Source organism: Danio rerio, chromosome 16, assembly GCF_049306965.1.
Source record: "Danio rerio strain Tuebingen ecotype United States chromosome 16, GRCz12tu, whole genome shotgun sequence".
NCBI classification, from domain to species: Eukaryota; Metazoa; Chordata; class Actinopteri; order Cypriniformes; family Danionidae; genus Danio; species Danio rerio.
The window spans coordinates 16836285-16855321 of record NC_133191.1 but is presented as its reverse complement, the minus strand read 5'-3'; the positions used below and the strand labels follow the sequence as shown (position 1 = coordinate 16855321).

Below are 19037 nucleotides of genomic sequence, written 5' to 3'. Positions count from 1 at the left end.
TCAAGCTAGCTGACAAACTGTTAACAGCAGAAAAGTCCTCCATGAAGAGGTATGAGGTATATGGTCAACTAGTATGTAAGAAAAGAAATGGCATCATACCGCCCTGTATCATTTGTTTTAAAAATTAAATCCAGCCATATGTAGATCTGGTTGCATGATTTGTGTTCTCCAGAAATGTATATAGGGCTACATTTTCAGAATGAGCCTATGTTGCTAAATTGCCAGGGCCCTATGCAATTGGTCACTCTTCCGGAATGGAAGAGACTTGGTAAAACTTCCGGAATGTGTACTTGGTATCGAAGATGCATCGATGCAGACTTGAGCACCGATCTCACTCTAGAAGTCCCAGAAGTCATTGCGACTGAAGGTGGGAAATGAAGCATTTTATTTAGATTCATTATTAAAGTTCAGAGATATCACTGATATTCCTTAGGAGTTTCCCTAAATGAAAGAGTGAATATAAACATTACCACTGACATCTTAATGAAGGAATAAACACGTTAAGGGTGTTTGATTGCTGAAATTCGTATTAAAATCTGTTTTATTTATATTGTGAAATGTATATTTATAATGTTTTATGCATAATATATATTTTTAAAAAAGGGGAAAAAGAATAAATCGTTATATGAATGCTGTAATGTTTAAATGTAGCTTGCAATGAATGACATGACATTTGGAGGCACCGACACAGATGTTCACCCACCATCCTTCCCACCACCACCAGGTTGGCCCTGTCCAGGGGACTCCTGTCGGGGCGGACACTGGTGCAGCATAATTTAGTATAGATTCAGCTCCTATTGGAGCGGACACTGCTGCAGCAGTGGTGATTTATATGTGGGCTCTAGTGAGTAGTTTAATTGACCCTTTGCTAAGCCACACCCAAAAACCGTCACCCACTAATCGGGGCTTAGCAACTGTTTTGATTGTGCAAATCTGATACCCGGTATCCTTAAAGTTTGGACGGGATGGTGAATTTTTTTTCCCTTTTCAAAACCAAAAACCCAAGAGCAGAAATGCCAGCGTGGATCAAGCTCTTTTACGGGTGCCAAAGGAGCAAAGCTAAGTTGGTTTTGTTTTTGATATTCCTGACACATTCAGCAATTGACCAACAGCAATAACTCACACACCTCTTACCCTAAACAGATCTAAATTGTGTTTCCTACAAAAATACAATGCTGGTTATGTTTCACAGCTGTCTTATTCCTTTTTTTTTCGCTCGATATTGTAAGTAATGCTCCATTTAAGACTTCGACATAGTAAATTTAGTCATACTTATTGAAAATAGGTCATAAAGACATAAGTCATTGATCTGGAAAATACGAATCTGCGAATCTGTTGCTAACTTAACTGAACTTCAAATTTCCATCTATTTCAAGCTACGAATATTTGAAATTACAAGTCAACAGAACAAAACCGAGATATAATCACAAACTGAGCACTTACAATCAATATACTTTACCCCCAGCAGTTTTTCAGTAATTTGTAAAGAGCACACAAACATACTGACAGTAATAGGTAAATAACTGTACATTGTTATGGGTCAATGATGCTAATATTCAGCACAAATCCATCAGTTTCCCCTTTCTGGCTGTTCTTTCTATGAATGAATTATGTAGAGGCACTGTCCATGCCTGTTTCCTCATCGATTAGTAATGCAATATTTCATTGCACAACAATTAATCTATCAGGCTTTTTAATTAAAAACAGAGAACTCATGGTTTCATTTGTTATTATTCGATTATTTTTAAATTTTTCCTCTCCTGCTGAGCATGAGCTAAGCTGTTGAATGGTCAGCGTATGAGGCAGCTAGGCTAAGCTAGCTTCAATTTTGGATCAATTATTCTCTAATAGGTTGCCTATTAGGTCTCGAATATGCCCCTGTATTGCATACAGCAGTCCTTTTTTGTCTGGCTTTCTCGGAAATCTCAGATATGTTTGGCATTTTTAGGTGCAAAGATGCAGTCTGCATAAATGTCTCCTAAACCCGCACATGGATTGAGGATTTTGCAGTAAAAAACAGTGAAAATGTATGCACTCGCCCAAATGCTTGCAAATTTATTTTACGGTCACCTAGATAAAATTTCGGGCGCATATGTGCCCAAAACTCCAAACGAAGTCTCCTCCAACAGCTGTGGGAAAAGCTATTAGAACAACACAGATCACTGTGCCTATTCATGCCAGAGTCCTGGGGAATGTGACAGGTGGTAATTTGTGTGTAACTTTTATGGTTTAGTTATGGGTAAAGCAAAGACTATGTGGGTCAGGTAGTAAAAACGGTACGCTACAATCATTATGAATTAATTAATAATTAACAATGACCCCCACCTCCCGCCTACGACGATAATGCCATCGTCTATCGCGATGTTTCACATTAGACATCGTACGATGCCAAATTGGTCAACATCGCTCAACCATATAAGGGAGTTCACGCAAGTGTGCAATTTAAACAAAAGAGCCGTCAGAGCCGGCCCAAGGCATAAGCGAACTAAGCGGCTGCTTAGGGCCCCGTGGCCACCAGGGGGCCCCCAAGAGTGCTTGAAATTATTGTGTGACTTTTGTTTTAGTTTGTTGAGTTGTGGATTAGTAATGGGACAAAATATATGCCCATTTATAGTGTTATTTCTGACCGCAATACATACTCAGGCGTATTAATCAGTTTTCCACACTGACTGCTGCAGATAACCGCTTTAGCTACAGTACACCCAGCCGCCACCAGGTGGCGCTTCCCGTAATGGTGGTCGGCGGATCATGGGACATACATCAGATCATCAATCATTTCTTTCTAACAGACGCGCTTTCACTTTGCTAAATCGCTCGCGCGTGCCTGCGGCCAGTGCAACTTGTGTTCAAACTTTTTAACTCCGCCAAAATATATAAAGATATCAATAGGACATGAACATTTAATTAGAAGGGCCTTGCATTTATCTGACTCTTACAGACCTTGTCAAAGTCTTGTAGAAGGTATTTTGGCAAAAAAATATTAGGGAAATTAAAAAACTTAAATAGATGAGTAAATAACTGAAGTTCCCCAACCAAAGGGGAACATTCGAGGTTACAGAAGTAACCCTTCGTTCCCCGAGGAGGGGAACGGAAGTGCTATAGAGTGGATTTGATTTGAAATCCACGAAATGGAAGGATTCGGATCAGAAGCCGCTTGTCTGGAAAGTATTGAACGGGCAAATGAATGAAATAAATTGGCAGCGTAAGCTTACTCAGGTGTGCTGCATCGCTAATTATCCCAGCATATAAGCACACCTGGAGCGAGCAAACGCCATCCTTTTAAGCTGAAGAGACTTTCTGATCGAGCCGATGAGGGTTCCTCCTGGACAGGGACAGTCATTATGGCGATGGAGTATAGCACTTCCGTTCCCCTCCTCTGGGAACGAAGGGTTACTTCTGTAACCTCGAACGTTCCCCTTCGGTTGGGGAACTTCAGTGCTATAGAGTGGATTTGATTTGAAATCCACGAAATGGAAGAACTATGGAAAGCGCTATAATGACTGCACCTTACCAACACCCCCGATGAGGGGATAGTCAAGCAAGCGTGACGCACCCACATCATGGGAGGCGCGGTCCTCCAACGTGTCCCTGGCCCTAATTTATCCTACTTCAACAGAAGTCTTACGGATTTAGATATATTTTTGGGAAGTCGTGAGCATCTAGATAATTCTAGGAAAATACGACAGTACGTTGGGAAGCGTGCAATCCCGATAGGGAGGACACTGCGGAGGCCATCCGTTACCGTAGGGGGGATAGATTTACATATAGACTAGCCCTAAAAAGGGGGAGTACGCATAGCAAAAGAGTGGTTAGCGGAGAGGAAAGACACGGGTCCGCCCAGTGGGGGACTTAACCGTGGCGGAATAAGCATATGGGATCGCCTAGTGGGGATCACGCATAGCGGGCAGCGGGCAGACCTACAACGTAGTGGGCCAGCAAGTGACCCCTCCGCTGAGTCAGTGCTGGGGGCCACGGAGGAATCTGCAGGGCTCACCTGCAAGGCAACTTTACTGACAGATAAAAAGGCGCACGTATCTCCGTGTGGAAAATGGCGCAGCAAGCGTGTCTCAACACCCTACCGAGTTGTTTCCTCAATCACCAAAGGGTTACCTAATACCCTTGAGGAAATCGGCTCCACTCGCAGATTGTGAAACCTTGCAAATGTGTTGGGTGTTGCCCAGCCCGCAGCTCTACAGATGTCTGTTAGAGAGGCGCCGCGTGCACGCGCCCAAGAGGATGCAATGCTCCGAGTGGAGTGTGCATGCACTTCCGGGGGACACGGCTGACCTCGACTCGAATAAGCGAGTGAAATGGCATCCACAAGCCAGTGGGATAATCTTTGTTTCGATACGGCACTTCCCTGCTGCCGACCGCCATAACAGACAAAGAGCTGCTCAGATGATCTAAAATTCTGAGTACGGTCCACATAAATGCGCAGAGCGCGAACTGGACAAAGTAAAGAAAGGGCTGGGTCTGCCTCCTCCGGGGGCAGCGCTTGCAGGTTCACGACCTGATCTCTAAAGGGGGTGGTAGGAACCTTGGGCACATAACCCGGGCGGGGTCTCGGGATGACGTGAGAGTAATCCGGCCCGAATTCCAGGCACGAGTCACTGACCGAAAATGCCTCCAGGTCCCCGACCCTCTTGATGGAGGCTAACGCAACCAGCAGAGCTGTCTTCAGGGACAGAAATCTTAGAGATACTGATTCGAGTGGCTCAAAGGGATCGGCTCACAAACTCGTGAGAACGAGGGCGAGATCCCTAGAGGGCATGAGAGGGGGGCGAGATGGATTAATTCGCCTAGCACCCCTAAGGAACCGGATGATGAGGTTAGGCTTTCCCACGGTGCCGCCAGCTACCGTGTTATGATAAGCGAAAATGGCGGCCACGTAAACCTTGAGAGAGGAGGGCGACAGCCTGCTGTCCAACTTCTCTTGAAGGAAAGAGAGCACAACACTAATCTGGCAGTTTCAGGGGTCTTCACTGCGAGAGACACACCATTCAGTAATTATACTCCACTTCAGGGTGTAGGTGCGCCTCGTGGAGGGGGCTCTAGCCTGAGCGATGGTATTAACCACCGCTGTCGGTAGGTTACCTAAGTCTTCCTCGCGTCTAAGGACCACACGTGGAGGTTCCAAAGATCGGGGCGAGGGTGCCAGATGGTGCCCTGTCGCTGAGAGAGTAGGTCCTCGCTCAAAGGGATCCGCCAGGGGAGGGCCGTCGCGAGGAGTGAGAGCTCTGATATCCAGGTCCGGTTGGGCCAAAGGGGAGCAACTAGCAGAACCTGTTCCTGGTCCTCCCTGACCTTGCACAGTAACTGTGCGAGCAGGCTCACTGGGGGAAACGCATACTTGCGCATGCCCCGAGGCCAGCTGTGGGCCAGTGCATCCGTGCCGAGAGAGCCCTCGGTCAGGGAAAAAAACAACTGGCAATGAGCGTTCTCGGGGGAAGCAAACAGATCGATCTGGGCCTCCCCGAATCGTGCCCATATCAGCTGAACAGACTCGGAGTGGAGTCTCCATTCTCCAGGGTGTAACAGCTGTCGTGAGAGCGCATCGGCTGCATGATTGAGCGTGCCTGGAACGTGAATGGCGCGCAGCGATTTCAGCCGCGGGTGACTCCAGAGGAGCAGACGGCGGGCGAGCTGAGACATGCGGCGAGAGCGCATACCCCCCATGCGGTTGATATACGCCGCCGCCGCCGCCGTACTGTCTGTCCTGACCAGCACGTGTTGCCGCTCCAGCACCGGTAAAAAGCACTGCCAACAGCTGGAACACTGCCAACAGCTCTAGGCGATTGATATGCCAATGCAACTGGGCACCCTTCCACAGGCCCGCAGCCGCATGCCCGTGACACACGGCTCCCCAACCCGTGTTGGAAGCATCTGTTGAAACAACAATATGGCTGGAGGAACGAGGGGTCGTTCCAAGGACTGAGGGCGCGGCGACACAGCGCAGTAACAGAGACCCAGTGTGTGCCGGCGTGCCATGCGCATCTTGGGACCCATCGTGAAGCCAGTGCTGAAGTGGTCTCATATGGAGCAATCCGAGCGGCGTGACGGCTGTGTTTTAAGTTTACAGAAAATTAGAAAGCAATAAAATACTATTTTGGCAGTTTTTTTCTTATATGCACATTGCACTAAATTGAGATTCTGCTGCTGTGATAGAGATGTGCTCTCTTTAGTCATAAACTCCTCTCTGCACATCAGCATTTTTAAGCTGGTTTGACAGATGTGCACTTGTTTTACATTGTTGCAATTCTATAAATGCGTGTTTATAAAAGAAATTTATCATAAATTTTTGATGCATTTTCCCCCTTCATTTACCAAAATTGTGATTTATTGTGGCTGGTTTTCTTGTGATCTATCAATATATTGCAGAATCATTGATTTCTTGATTGAAGCAGCAGTGCCTGGAACAGCAGCAAAATGCTTTTTCTATGAACTTGGAGATAAAAAATAAGCTTCTGATTTATACAATTAACGGTAAATACACTGCAAAAATGATTTTCTTTCCTATAGATTTTGTGTGATTTTTAGTCCAAATATCTAAAAATTCTTAAACCAATAAGCATTTTCTAGAAGGATATTTAGTCAAAATAATGTGAATTTTTCATTAAAAAAATCTCAATAATCTGCCAATAATAAAAATATTGTTTTAGGTTTTAAATAAGATTATTTTACTTATCTCATTGGCAGATTAATTTGTTTTACAAAAAAAATTCACTTAATTTAGAATTATTTCTGAAGACTGAACAATTTTTGTACATATTTACTAATTTGATTTATATGCGAGTATGTCTAGAAAATGCTTCCTGATTTAGTTTGATTTTAATTTAAATAGATGTTTTAAGTTATTTGAACTACAAAATACAATATGAATTTTTTTCAGTATTAACATTTATATCCATTTAAAAAAATGTATCTTTATTGTCACTATGTTTGACTGTTTGGCAGCGTCTTGTGCCTGAATAATAATAAAAATAAGTATGATATTGGCTACTTCCAGCTACTTTTGTTTCTGCCAGCCCATATTAATGTTTTGTGTCTAATTATTTAGATTTGTGGCAAGTAGTCATATAAAAAGTTGGATCAATAGGAAGCTGTTTCTGCAGAATAATATTTAGAATTGTCTTAAAACATATATTTTATGACGTAAGCAACACAGCTACAGCGAACGTGTGTTTTAAATTTATTCTGTGCGAATTATCAAGGATTGACGATAATTTGTCATATTGTTTGCACCAAGGGGGCCCCAAATAAAATCCTGCTTAGGGCCCCCTTAAGGCTTGGGCCGGCCCTGAGCTCTGTACAGCAAGAGCATTACAAAAGCTCAAAGCATTTTTCAGGTTCACCAAAATAGGTAATAGGTGGAGAGAGAAACAGAGAAACAGATTGTGGACTGCACACGGGGGAGTAAAAAGAAAAGCAAAAGTTTTGAATTTGGGTTTATTTTTATCATGGACAGCCCATTTGTCAAAAAAAATTGCTCAGCTGTATTACTGCATGTAAGATGGACCTACTGCAGCAAGTGAATGAAATTACAGACCAAGATGATGTTTATGGAGACATTTGCTTGCTTAATTGTGAACCATTGAACTTCTATTGATAAAAGTTGAAACGAAGCTCGAATGTATGCAGTCCTTAGGGACCATTTCTGAAGTTACAGAATCAACTGAATTATTGTCACGGTTGATGATGCACTCTCTCTGTCATGTTGTCACGTGGGCTTGGTTTGCATTCTTCCACATGCTTCTGTAGTGTTTTGTGTTGTGATCACATGATTCATTAACCAGGATGAGGTGTTGGTACTCAGCTCCACCTATTTAAGAAGCGATAGTTATGCGCTTCATTTGTCAGTTTGTTACTTTTGTTTATGATTTCTCTGTGTCTGATCAGGATCCTCGTTGGTCTGGTGCACTTTAGGACTCTGTCTCAAAACAATCATGCTAGAATCTGTTGCTCACGGAGCATTCTTGACTATATATATTTAATATCACTTGCATTTGAATTAATCTGACTAGTGTGTTATTTCCTGAATGTTACAATTATGTGCCCCAATAGTGCCCGTAGTGTAAAAGAATAGTTCAGTCAGGATTTGTGTAGACCTGAAACAGCTGAACCAGGATGTAAAATATAAGCATTATATTCTTCTAAGATTGGAGGACCTTGCTTTCTGTTAAATTCAGTGTTCCTCTTGCAGGCTGCTGGACAAGACACATTTAACTGTACTACAAATGCCATCATGCACTTCCCTCTCACACCTGGCCTTGATACCGCATGATTGCAAACAGACACAGTTGCAGCTGTTTGGGACTAAATTACACAGACTATTTATATATCTATCTAACACACACATTACTGAGTCTTGTTAATCTGCATGTCCGTGAAGGCTTTCCTTGTTTTTTACATTTTACCTGGAACCTGGGCGTTCCAGGTTTGACGCAGTTGAACCAGAGCCTGAAGACTTACAGGTTCAAAATGCTCACTCTACTATCATTTCTCAAATTCAGGAATTAGAAAAATTAGGAATTTACTAAGATTTGCTTTCAGGAGTAAAGCACACGTTTACAAAGTTTTTCTATTTCGCCCAGTAAAGTCACCCCACACGTGCCCCCCTTGTCACAATGTCACACCACACAACCCACAACCAGTGGGTTCTTCCTGAGGGGAAATCATTTTTTCATGATAAAGGTGTCTGTGGGCCCTATACAGGAAGAATACCTGGCTTTTGTCTCAAGGCTCACTGCTGTGAACTAGATACTCCTTGTCAGTTAAAAATCTTGGAAATTAATGCTTCATGCATTGGTTAAGGAGTAGTTCTCAATGGACACTCTGCTTTGGACACAAATCATTCCCTCTCAATGAACTTGGGTATGTAACCTGAGATGTTATTAGTCTGCATTTTATATTATTGTACGTATTCTTTTAATATACTGTATGTTTGTTTGTTTTGAAGTTTCCAAATATGTGTGTCTTTTCAATTTCTGTTTTGATCATTAATGATTCTAGACATAATGTGAACATCAAAGACCCATTACAGTTTTTGAGGAGGGTCAAAGTAGACATTGTTTACAGCATCCAATGAAAAGTATAGGCTGGATTTTTTTAACCGGTTATGAAAAAGAAACTGTTTATTTCAGTTCACATAAATTGTGAATGTAAAACTTTAAATCTTACATTCATGAAGAGAAAAACTCTGCATGGAAGGTAATATTTGTGTTTGTATATATGTATGTGTGTAAAGCAATATTACAGTATGTCAACATACTGTTAACTGACCCTGAAAACCTGAAGTACTCTTAGATTATAATAAAGGTATTTAAACATCATTTTAAGTTCTGTGTTTTTTTTATTTTGTGATATAGCACATCCTTCATCCTCCCAAACTCTCTTTGGCACAATATCATGCTCCTCGTTCACTTCGCTTCTCCATGATTTCCACACTGTAGTCGGTTGCTGCTGAGGCAGCAACACTTGAATCCCAAGAGCTTCTAAAGTGTTGTATTACCTTAGATATACGTGGGAGTGCTGAATTTGTTTGAAACTGCCCGTTGTTGCTGTAGATTGGCCAGCACTAGCACTTACATCAACTGATTTATTAGTACAAGATTTTTTCTAAGTAAACCAATTTCTATCCTATTCACCTTTTCCTTTGCATAGCTATTGCATTTCAATGTATAGGTTGCAAATTGTAGATTAATATATGCCTGGGGAATTTACATAAAAAAAAAAAACTGAAACAAATCATATCATATCAAACAATAGAGTGGAGGAACTATGACGTCACTTTGTAGGCTAAACGGCTGCTAGCATAAAACGGGTTCCCTTGATAAAATTCCTATAGGATTTTCCCATAGACTTTTTGAAGATTGCAATTAATAAGGTTCTGTGTTCAAACACAGTTCATTACACTTACACGTTTTGTCCAGCCGGATAATCCTCACACGAAAATAAAACTTTGAGCACTTTTGGATCTTAAATGCACACGCAAGAATTGAAAAGCTAACATTAGGCTAAAAACGGACTACAGTGCCTTCATGGCGCTCGCCTGTGACGTCAGCACCACCCTGCTACAGACAACTTTTTTAGCTTAGTTTTCGAAAAATAGTCCATGACAAAAAGTTAATCTCTCTATTTATTACATTATAATCCACGCTATAAAATATAAACAAATAAATACGCAAATACACATAGACCTACGTGCATTTTGGATCATTTTTACGTGGGAAATACATCTGTTTTGCTTTACGGTTGTTCTAAAAGTTTTAAAACTGTATGTACAGTTTAAATGTGCCTACATAGTATTATCATAAGACATATTTAAATAAGTGTATCGCTCGAGTGCACACAGTGAGTGCTTACCTTAACAGACAACAGAAATGAGGCATGAGGGACAAGTCTTTTAAATGCCTGCAAGTTCCATCATGGACACAGAGCAACATTCAGTATTCTTTTTATGTTATGAAATCACATAAATGTCACTTATGCTAAACATTTTATGTACTGTAGGAGTGTAAATATTGCAGTTATGACAGTTAAAGATGTTCAGATGAAGAAGAAAAAACTACGAAAAATCACTTGATAACGTTAAAATGACAGTTAACATGCATGTATTTTTACACATTTATTAACACGTTTGCATTACTGAGAGCAGGAAAGAGACAGGCAACACTGGTATCTTCATAATATTGTTTAATTAAAATAAATGATCAACAAATTTATCTGTCTCGATTGCCTTTACAATTGAAGGCATTATCTACACACAATATGAATTGCCAATTAGAAAAACACTAAAAACTATAAAATACTATTGATGAAAACACTTAAATAACAGACGAATCCAAATGCCCAACGCAAGCGAGCTGCTCTCTAGACCAGATCAGTTCAATGACATTTATTGTCTCCGTCACTGACTGTAGTGCCATTTAGCAACTTGACAGCAACCGTCTTTTAAAGAAGCTTAACCAATTTAAAAAATCAAGAGCGTGATTTAACTGATGTGTTTTATGTTGTAGAACAAAACGCGAAAATGTTTTGAGTTTGTGTTCACCAAATTTTACTGAAACCCCATTAAAAAACCCATTGACTTTGGGACGAGGGAACCGGAACTGCTAAAATGCTAACTTGCTTCCAGGTTTTTGCATACAAATTGACGTCATAGTTCCTCCACTCTATAAGGCTGAGAAAAAAAGAATCCACATACATTGTAAAATCTAAGTGAAAGATGTGTTTGACTTTATTTTTATCCATCATGAAAATAACATTACTCTTGTTTACAGTTTTTCTCATTCGCTTTAATGCATTTCTCACAAAACTTTTTACATTTGCCCCACAGTTAATACATTTATCAAAACAATTAGTCAATTGTGCACATCATAGTGGCAGTTTATCATTCCTTCCAACAAACTGCAAATGCTTTTGGACTTGCATCAATTGCTTTCATACAACTCTCTGCTGTTTTATAATATTATCATTTGCTTACAGCATGTCATGTCAGTCAAAATAAACTAAACTTGTGAATTCTGAATAGTTATTTCATATAAAACTAATAGTCATCATTTCATTACTTGTGTCATTACATAAAATTTTTTTTTTCCTGAAAATGTCTTCTAAATTGAACAATTTCATGAATGATTTACAGACCTATTTATGAGTTAGATTCAGTTCCAATATGTACTGCAATATTGTTTATAATTGTACACAGCTCTACCCAAAGGGAGTTTATGTTTGTTGTACATAAATGTGTATTTATTTATTTGCACAAAGCTGTGAATAAATTAAAATTGCAAAGAGTAAATGCAGTAAAAATGTTAAACATACATATTCAGTGTCTTGTACTCAGATACCTCACTAAATGCAGTGATGTCTAACTTTACTGTAGTTTTTAAATGGCTGTGCAAATAGTTTATAGTTTATAGTCTTGAGCATTTTCAGGAAGTGTCACCAAATCTGACTTTTTTTGCATTGGAAAAAATGAACAGAGTAAACTGTCATAATGAAAACACGACAAAGCCATTTGACTATCTTGTTCATAAATAATGGTGGCAGGATTTTTTACAGTTTCCCCCACAGTCTAAAGACATGCGGTATAGGTGAATTGGGTAGGCTAAATTGTCCCTAGTGTATGTGTGTGAATGAATCTGTATGGATGTTTAAAAAGATGGGTTGCAGCTAGAAGGCCATCCGCTGCGTAAAAGATATGCTGAATAAGTTGGGGGTTCATTCTGCTGTGGTGATCCCAGATTAACATATGAAAAAATAAATGGCACATGTGTGTTGAATTGTGTCTTTTTCTGACTGCCTTGTGATTTAATAAACAGCCCAATATTCTCACTATTGTGCAGCGCACAATTAAAATAAAAGAAATATAAATTTTCTATTTAAATATAATCTATATACAGTATGTGTAGTCATTATACAACCCCAAATCAGAAAAGGTTGGGACAGTATGGAAAACACAAATTAATAAAAGAAACTTTGTAAGTATGTCAACTAAGTACATGTCAACTTACACTAACCCTATCCCCAACAGTCTACTTGTAATCTAATGAGAATTAGTTGAGATGTAGATGCAATGTAACTTATATACAACAAACGATCCATCAAAATAAGGTTTAACCACTACATTAAGGAGGAGGGTGTTTTTTATTTTGTTTTTGTTTTTTTAACAGTATACCACATTCATATTCTAGTCTTTTACAGTTTTCTAATCAAAACATTTCAAATCATGATTACAACTAGATTTCTATTAATTGGACTGCACAGATCTATTGCCAACTATGTTTAAAGTTATCTTTCCACAAAGAATGAGATAACTATAAAGGCTCTATTTTAACAATCTATGCATAAAGTCTAAAGCGCATGGTCCAAAGCATTAAGGGTGTGTCCGAATCCACTTCTGCTATTTTAAGGATGGAAAGATACAGTTTGCACCTCGGCACATGGTCTAACAGAGTTGTGCTTATTAATGAGTTATGAGTGTGTTTTGAGCTTAACATGCTTTAAACCAAGAGTCTCATCTCATATTGCATTTAAGAGTCAGTTGCGTCGCGCCATGGCACATTTGCTATTTACATGGTGCACTTGAGTGGAAAAAACTGAATGTTTCACTAGCAAGAAAACAGTTGAACAGACAATCAGTGTGAGGATAAAGAATGAGCCTTCTTCATTCAGCCTCTTTACTTTACTTTTACTTTTTACTTTACTCTTTTAAAGTAATAAGGGAATGGTCTCCACCGAAAACATGCATTAGCCTACATATTTAATTTTGTTTGTTAAGCACAAAGATTTGTTTCAAAAATATTTCTAAATTCAGTTCTAATTCCCAGCAAACAAATAAATGAACAATAATAACAAAGTGTGGTCAAAAAGTTATATCCAAACACACGTCCTATTCCTATGCCCTATATAGGGACACATACGTCTCTTAAACCCAACAGGTGGATAAACCTAAACTTATTTTTATTAAAATAAATGTAAATATGCATATAATAAATAATGCTACTAATAATTAAATAACAATAAAAATAAATGTTACACGAATAAACTCAAAAAAGCCCCCCAAACATGAAGAAGACATGGAGATTTTTTTTTTTTAATCTATGTAGTAAATAATAATAATAGTAAATAATTTTTTTTCACATGTAAAGATATTTGTGCATTGCTGTATATTGCTTATTAGCATGCATATTATTGAGATATTGGCTGCTAATTAGTCCTTAAAAAGCACATTCTGTGATCTTATTCTACATCCATAATCCAACTTAATACCTAAACTACCTTAATAACTATTAGGAGTTTATTGAAGCAAAAGTCAAAATGGTTTGCTAAGAGCGAGAACTGAACCTTAAAATAAAATGTAACCAAAAAGTCTTTCCAAGTATAACATTGTATATCACAATATACACACTAGTATATTTACTAGTACCGGGTTTGACCCCCTTTTGCCTTCAGAACTGCCTTAATCCTTTGTGGCATAGATTCAACAAGGTACTGGAAATATTCCTCAGAGATTTTGGTCCATAATGACATGATAGCATAACGCAGTTGCTACAATTTTGTCGGCTGCACATCCAAGATGTAAATTTCCCTTTCCACCCCATCCCAAAGGTGCTCTATTGGACTGAGATCTGATGACTGTGGAGGCCATTTGAGTACAGTGAACTCATTGTCAAAAAAACTAGTCTGAGATCATTCGCTCTTCATGACATGGCGCGTTATCCTGCTGGAAGTAGCCATCAGAAGATGCGTACACTGTGGACCTAAAACAGATGGACATGGTCAGCAAAAATTCTTAGGTCGGTTGTGGTGTTGACAAGATGCTCAGTTGGTACTAATGGACCCAGAGTATGCCAAGAAAATATTTCCCACACCATTACACAACCACCATTAGCCTGAACTGTTGATACAAGGCAAAATGTATCCATGCTTTCATGTTGTTGATGCCAAATTCTGATCCTACCATCTGAATGTCGAAAAAGAAATCGAGACTCATCAGACCAAGCAACATTGTTCAGTCTTCTATTGTCCAATTTTGGTAAGCCTGTGCGATTTGTAGCCTCAGCTGGTGTGGTCTTCTGCTACTGTAGCCTATCCGGCTCAAGGTTTAACATGTTGCGCTTTCAGAGATGCTTTTCGGCACACCTTGGTTGTAATGAGTGGTTATTTGAGTGACTGTTGCCTCTCTATCAGCTCAAACCAGTCTGGTTATTCTCCTCTGACCTCTGGCATCAACAAGGCATTTGCGCCCACAGAATTGCTGCTCACTGGATATTTTTCACTTTTTGTATCATTTTCTGTAAAACCTAGAGATGGTTCAGCAGAAAAATCCCAGTGGATTAGCAGTTTCTGAAATACCTTTTTTAAAAAACAGCCCATCTGGCACCAAGAAACATGCCACGTTCAAAGTCACCTAAATCACCTTTCTTCCCCATTCTGATGCTCAGTTTGAACTGCAGCATATTGTCCTGACCATGTCTACATGCCTAAATGCATTGAGTTGCTGCCACGTGATTGGCTGATTAGAAATTTGCTTTAACGATCAGTTGAGCAGGTGTACTTAATAAAGTGGCCGGTAAGTGTATATCGCAGAAAAGCAAAATATCGCAGTGTCAGATTTTTCCAATATCATGCAGCACTACTCTCTAGACTGGTCAAACACAGACAAGCAGAGTGAATGTCAAGGACCGTATCAAACTGTTGTAGCATATAATCATTGCTTGCTTATAAATCTGATTGCAGGTAATTTATTTTTTATTTTTCTAATGAATAAAATCATGCCCTATCAACACATCTATCTTATGTTCTTTCCTCAAGCAAGTTTTGATGGAAATACTTTTTCTCAATGTTCTTCATCTCAAAAATATCTGCTTTAATTTTCTCTGTTACCTCCTACAGCTCTGCCTCTTGCATTCTTAGAGATTAATCGTTAGTCTGAAATAACGCATAAATCTTTTCATCTAATTTTTATTTCCTTTATCTATTTCTATCAGGATTTCTCTTGCTTTCACCAATAATAATAATAAAATAGTTCATAGACACTATATCAAAAACGTGATCAAAGATCAAGCATCAAAAGCTAAATTAATGCAGTAATAACTATCCACTAAAAAATAATCATTTTGAATAGATTACACGGGAAAAAGCAGATCACTCTCTCACGCTATCAGTTTCAGATTCTGTCTCCATCCTATCATACTAAGGAGGAGGATGGGAGATGAAGAGCTAATCCTTAAGTCTGAAAGCGTTTAGCTTTAAGTGTTCATTTTCACATATCGCAACATATCCTCAACATCAATTCTCCCGAAGAAATTGTGATGTTGCTATATCATCATTTTTAAAAGGAAAAACTACTCTTCACTCTCCTGAGAGAAGTCCAAAAAAGAAAGAAAGCACTGATTCGTAATACTAATGACCTTGAAGATAATCTCACTCAGTTACAAACTGATAATATTGTAAACAGTAGCAGATGAAGCAAAGAGAAATGAAATGAAAATCCTCTTTGCAGCAGCACTGAGGAAGGACAATTATATTGATCTTAAATTAAAAAAAAGGTTGAAATAGCATGATTTTGGGCGATTTACTAATATGTTCATGCAGGGATTTATATTTAAATATTTGATATTTTTTAAAGTTTGTTCTTTGTAAAATTCATTAAGAAAAACACAACAAAAACATGATAAAGAGTACGGTATCATCCACAATTTAAATGTGATTTTTCAATTATGTATTTAACAAAAAACATAGTTTAATTATGTGTTTCTACTGTTCATGTTCAATCCTGTGGTATACCCAAATAGTGTTCGAATAATTAGTAAAAAAAAATGTACTTGTATATATATATTTTTTTTGCAACCTTGCAACTTAAAGGGACTAAGCTGAAAAGAAAATGAATGAATGAATGAACATTGCAACTTAGCCTTTCTATTTTTTTAGAACCAAAACTGTTTCAGTGTACAGATCTAGATTTTACATTCATCAGATATAGTTATATTTGCTTTACTTCACAATTCAGTTTCATTTGTTGACTAATAATAACAATTACCAATATAAAGAGAGCATTTATTATATTTATCTTTCTTTGTGGTAGATAATGCTCAATTGTTAGTTTGTGTTAACTAATATTGTAAAAAAGTACAGCTTTAGCTTTTTAATGCATTAATAGATAAGTATCAGAATTTATTATTGCATTATTGAATATATCATATTTGCATGCATGCCAGTCTCCAATATCCATTGTTTTTCTTTTTATTTAGTCAGTTGTTGATGTTCATGGATTAAAACTCATTTTACAGCAAGCAACCAAACATCACAAATATTTTCTACAATATGTTTAAATAATTTATAAAGTTATTACACGCTATCTAAACTCTTTTTTTATTTCTGTCCAGAGAGGTCATTTTTTTATTCTTTTTTATTTTATTTTATTTATTTATTTATATATTTTATTAAATGCAAATATACAACCACTATCAGGAGATCGATATAAGAGAGATCCAAAGGAAAAAATACAAACTACATTAGCTGCACTATCTAAACTTGTTTTGCTGCTGCTATTAGATATGACGTGAATGAGGCCTAATGAGAATGCCCTTCACCTTGACCTGGTTCAGGTCAACTCGGAAACGACTTTTAACCAGTTATAACACTGCAATATTTCGTGCACAAACAAACACCCTAAAAGCATATCAAAAATACATTGTGAAATGCTTTTTTTTTATTCACCTGTTACCAAACATCGACTTTACTTTATTGATTTAAAGAACTAAATGTCGACCCAACACTATATTATATGATCAAATAAAATTTAAATAATTAAGAAAGGCACTAAAAGTCGAATCTTAAGTTTGAACAACAAAAATAACACTTACCGCTCGTGCACAAATGCCATCAAAATATACTCCACATAAGCGTGATGTCTATTCCATGTCCGTGCTCTTCCTAAAAAATGTTTTCGTTTCAACTAATATTAAAGAGGAAGTAAAAAAATCGTCTCTTGTCTGAGGATGCGTCACATTAAAAAGCTTTGCAGTGCGTTAAAGTGTTGCGTGGGCGCGTGCTCTGCTCCACGCGCGCTCACCAGCAGGCAGGGAAAACTTCAGTGATAACTGCATCCTCTCCCCCTCTGCATCCTTTCATTGTAACTCTTCCTTTTTACTTTATCGTTTCATGCCAAACGTACAGTGATAAAAATCTGAATGGTTTGGTGTAGCAATGTTACATTACGTCAAATCGTCATGTTTCGTTCACAACAACGTCATTACAAAAGCAGTGCAATGGGCTTATAAAAAGTCGATATGACAGACATCAGTAGAACGCAATACAAATATATCTATGTATATAAAAATATGTGGAACCTAAAATTAATATAATTATGAAGTGTTGTGCTCGCTAATCTAGCTTGGATGAAGCAAAAAGGGAAAATAAAAATAAATAAAAAAAGATTGACATTGATCGATGGAAAATGCTCTCCAGGCACGGAAAGAGATAGAGAGAAAGGCTGATAGAGACATGCAAGCTGATTGAGAAGAGAAGTGATTGGCCATAGAAAATCCTGTAATAGACTATATGTATGACTGACAAAATACGTAGTTATGGTCAACTGTATTGCTTATAGTAGAATTTTGGATTATGTTTTACAGCCATAAATTACCATTATTATGTGGAGGTTTTGGATCAGTTGAAAAAAAAATATTCAACCACATTTAACTAAATTGATGAAAATAAACCCAAAAGCGCAATTTATATTCACAGTTACTGATAATGTTGTATGAACCACTAGAGGGCAGAATCTTTCTATTTTCCTTGAGTAAAGGCTGAACATACTATTTTCCTTCAAAGAGGGTGGCTACTTGCTGAACCAGTATAAATTTTGACAGCTAACACGGTTCACTGTGAAAAAGTGTCTTGTTATATAAATAAAAAAAGCAAACTCACCTGGACATGGTTATGCCGTGACTGCCTTAAAGGGGAATGAATGTTCCTCTAAAAGTAAAGGAATGTGTGGTTTCACAATAAAATTGAACTGTTTTAAGTTTTATTAGATGAAATGACCTTAATAACACTGTTTATTCACAGCTTTGATGTCCCATGTATCATATGACCATGCACTGTTATTTATTCATTAATATATTTTTGTAAACCCTAATACATTTTAGGATATTTTGGCTTGTTTTTTTGCAAACGGTAGCTTTACCAGAGTCTCCCTGCGCATTTCAAAATTTGTCACTATAATTTTGTTCTATAATTATGCACTCAGTTCAGCTATTACTGTATGTACAGTTAAAGTCAGAATTATTAACCCCCAGGCAAGTAATTGTATAACGATAGCTTGTTCTGTAGACTATCAAAAAACTTAAAGGGGCTAATTTTGTCCTTAAAATGGTGTTTAAAAAATTAATAACTGTTTTTATTCTAGCCGAAATAAAACAAATAAGACTTTCTCCAGAAGAAAAAATATTATCAGACATACTGTGAAAATTTCCTTGCCCTGGTAAACACAATTTGAGAAATAAAAAAGAAAGAAATTCAAAGGGGGG

The 19037-nt window shown here is 38.0% G+C and overlaps 1 protein-coding gene across 1 annotated transcript in view; it reads right to left on the bottom strand.

The window, feature by feature from the left end:
* kcnj14 (potassium inwardly rectifying channel subfamily J member 14) overlaps positions 1-17579 on the bottom strand; it is a 62538-nt gene extending 44959 nt beyond the window's left edge. Inside the window, exon 1 of the mRNA XM_073924505.1 lies at positions 17370-17579. The gene's annotated coding sequence lies outside the window, so the exon portion shown is untranslated. The remainder of the gene's footprint in view (positions 1-17369) is intronic.
* Between the last annotated feature and the right edge of the window lie 1458 nt (positions 17580-19037).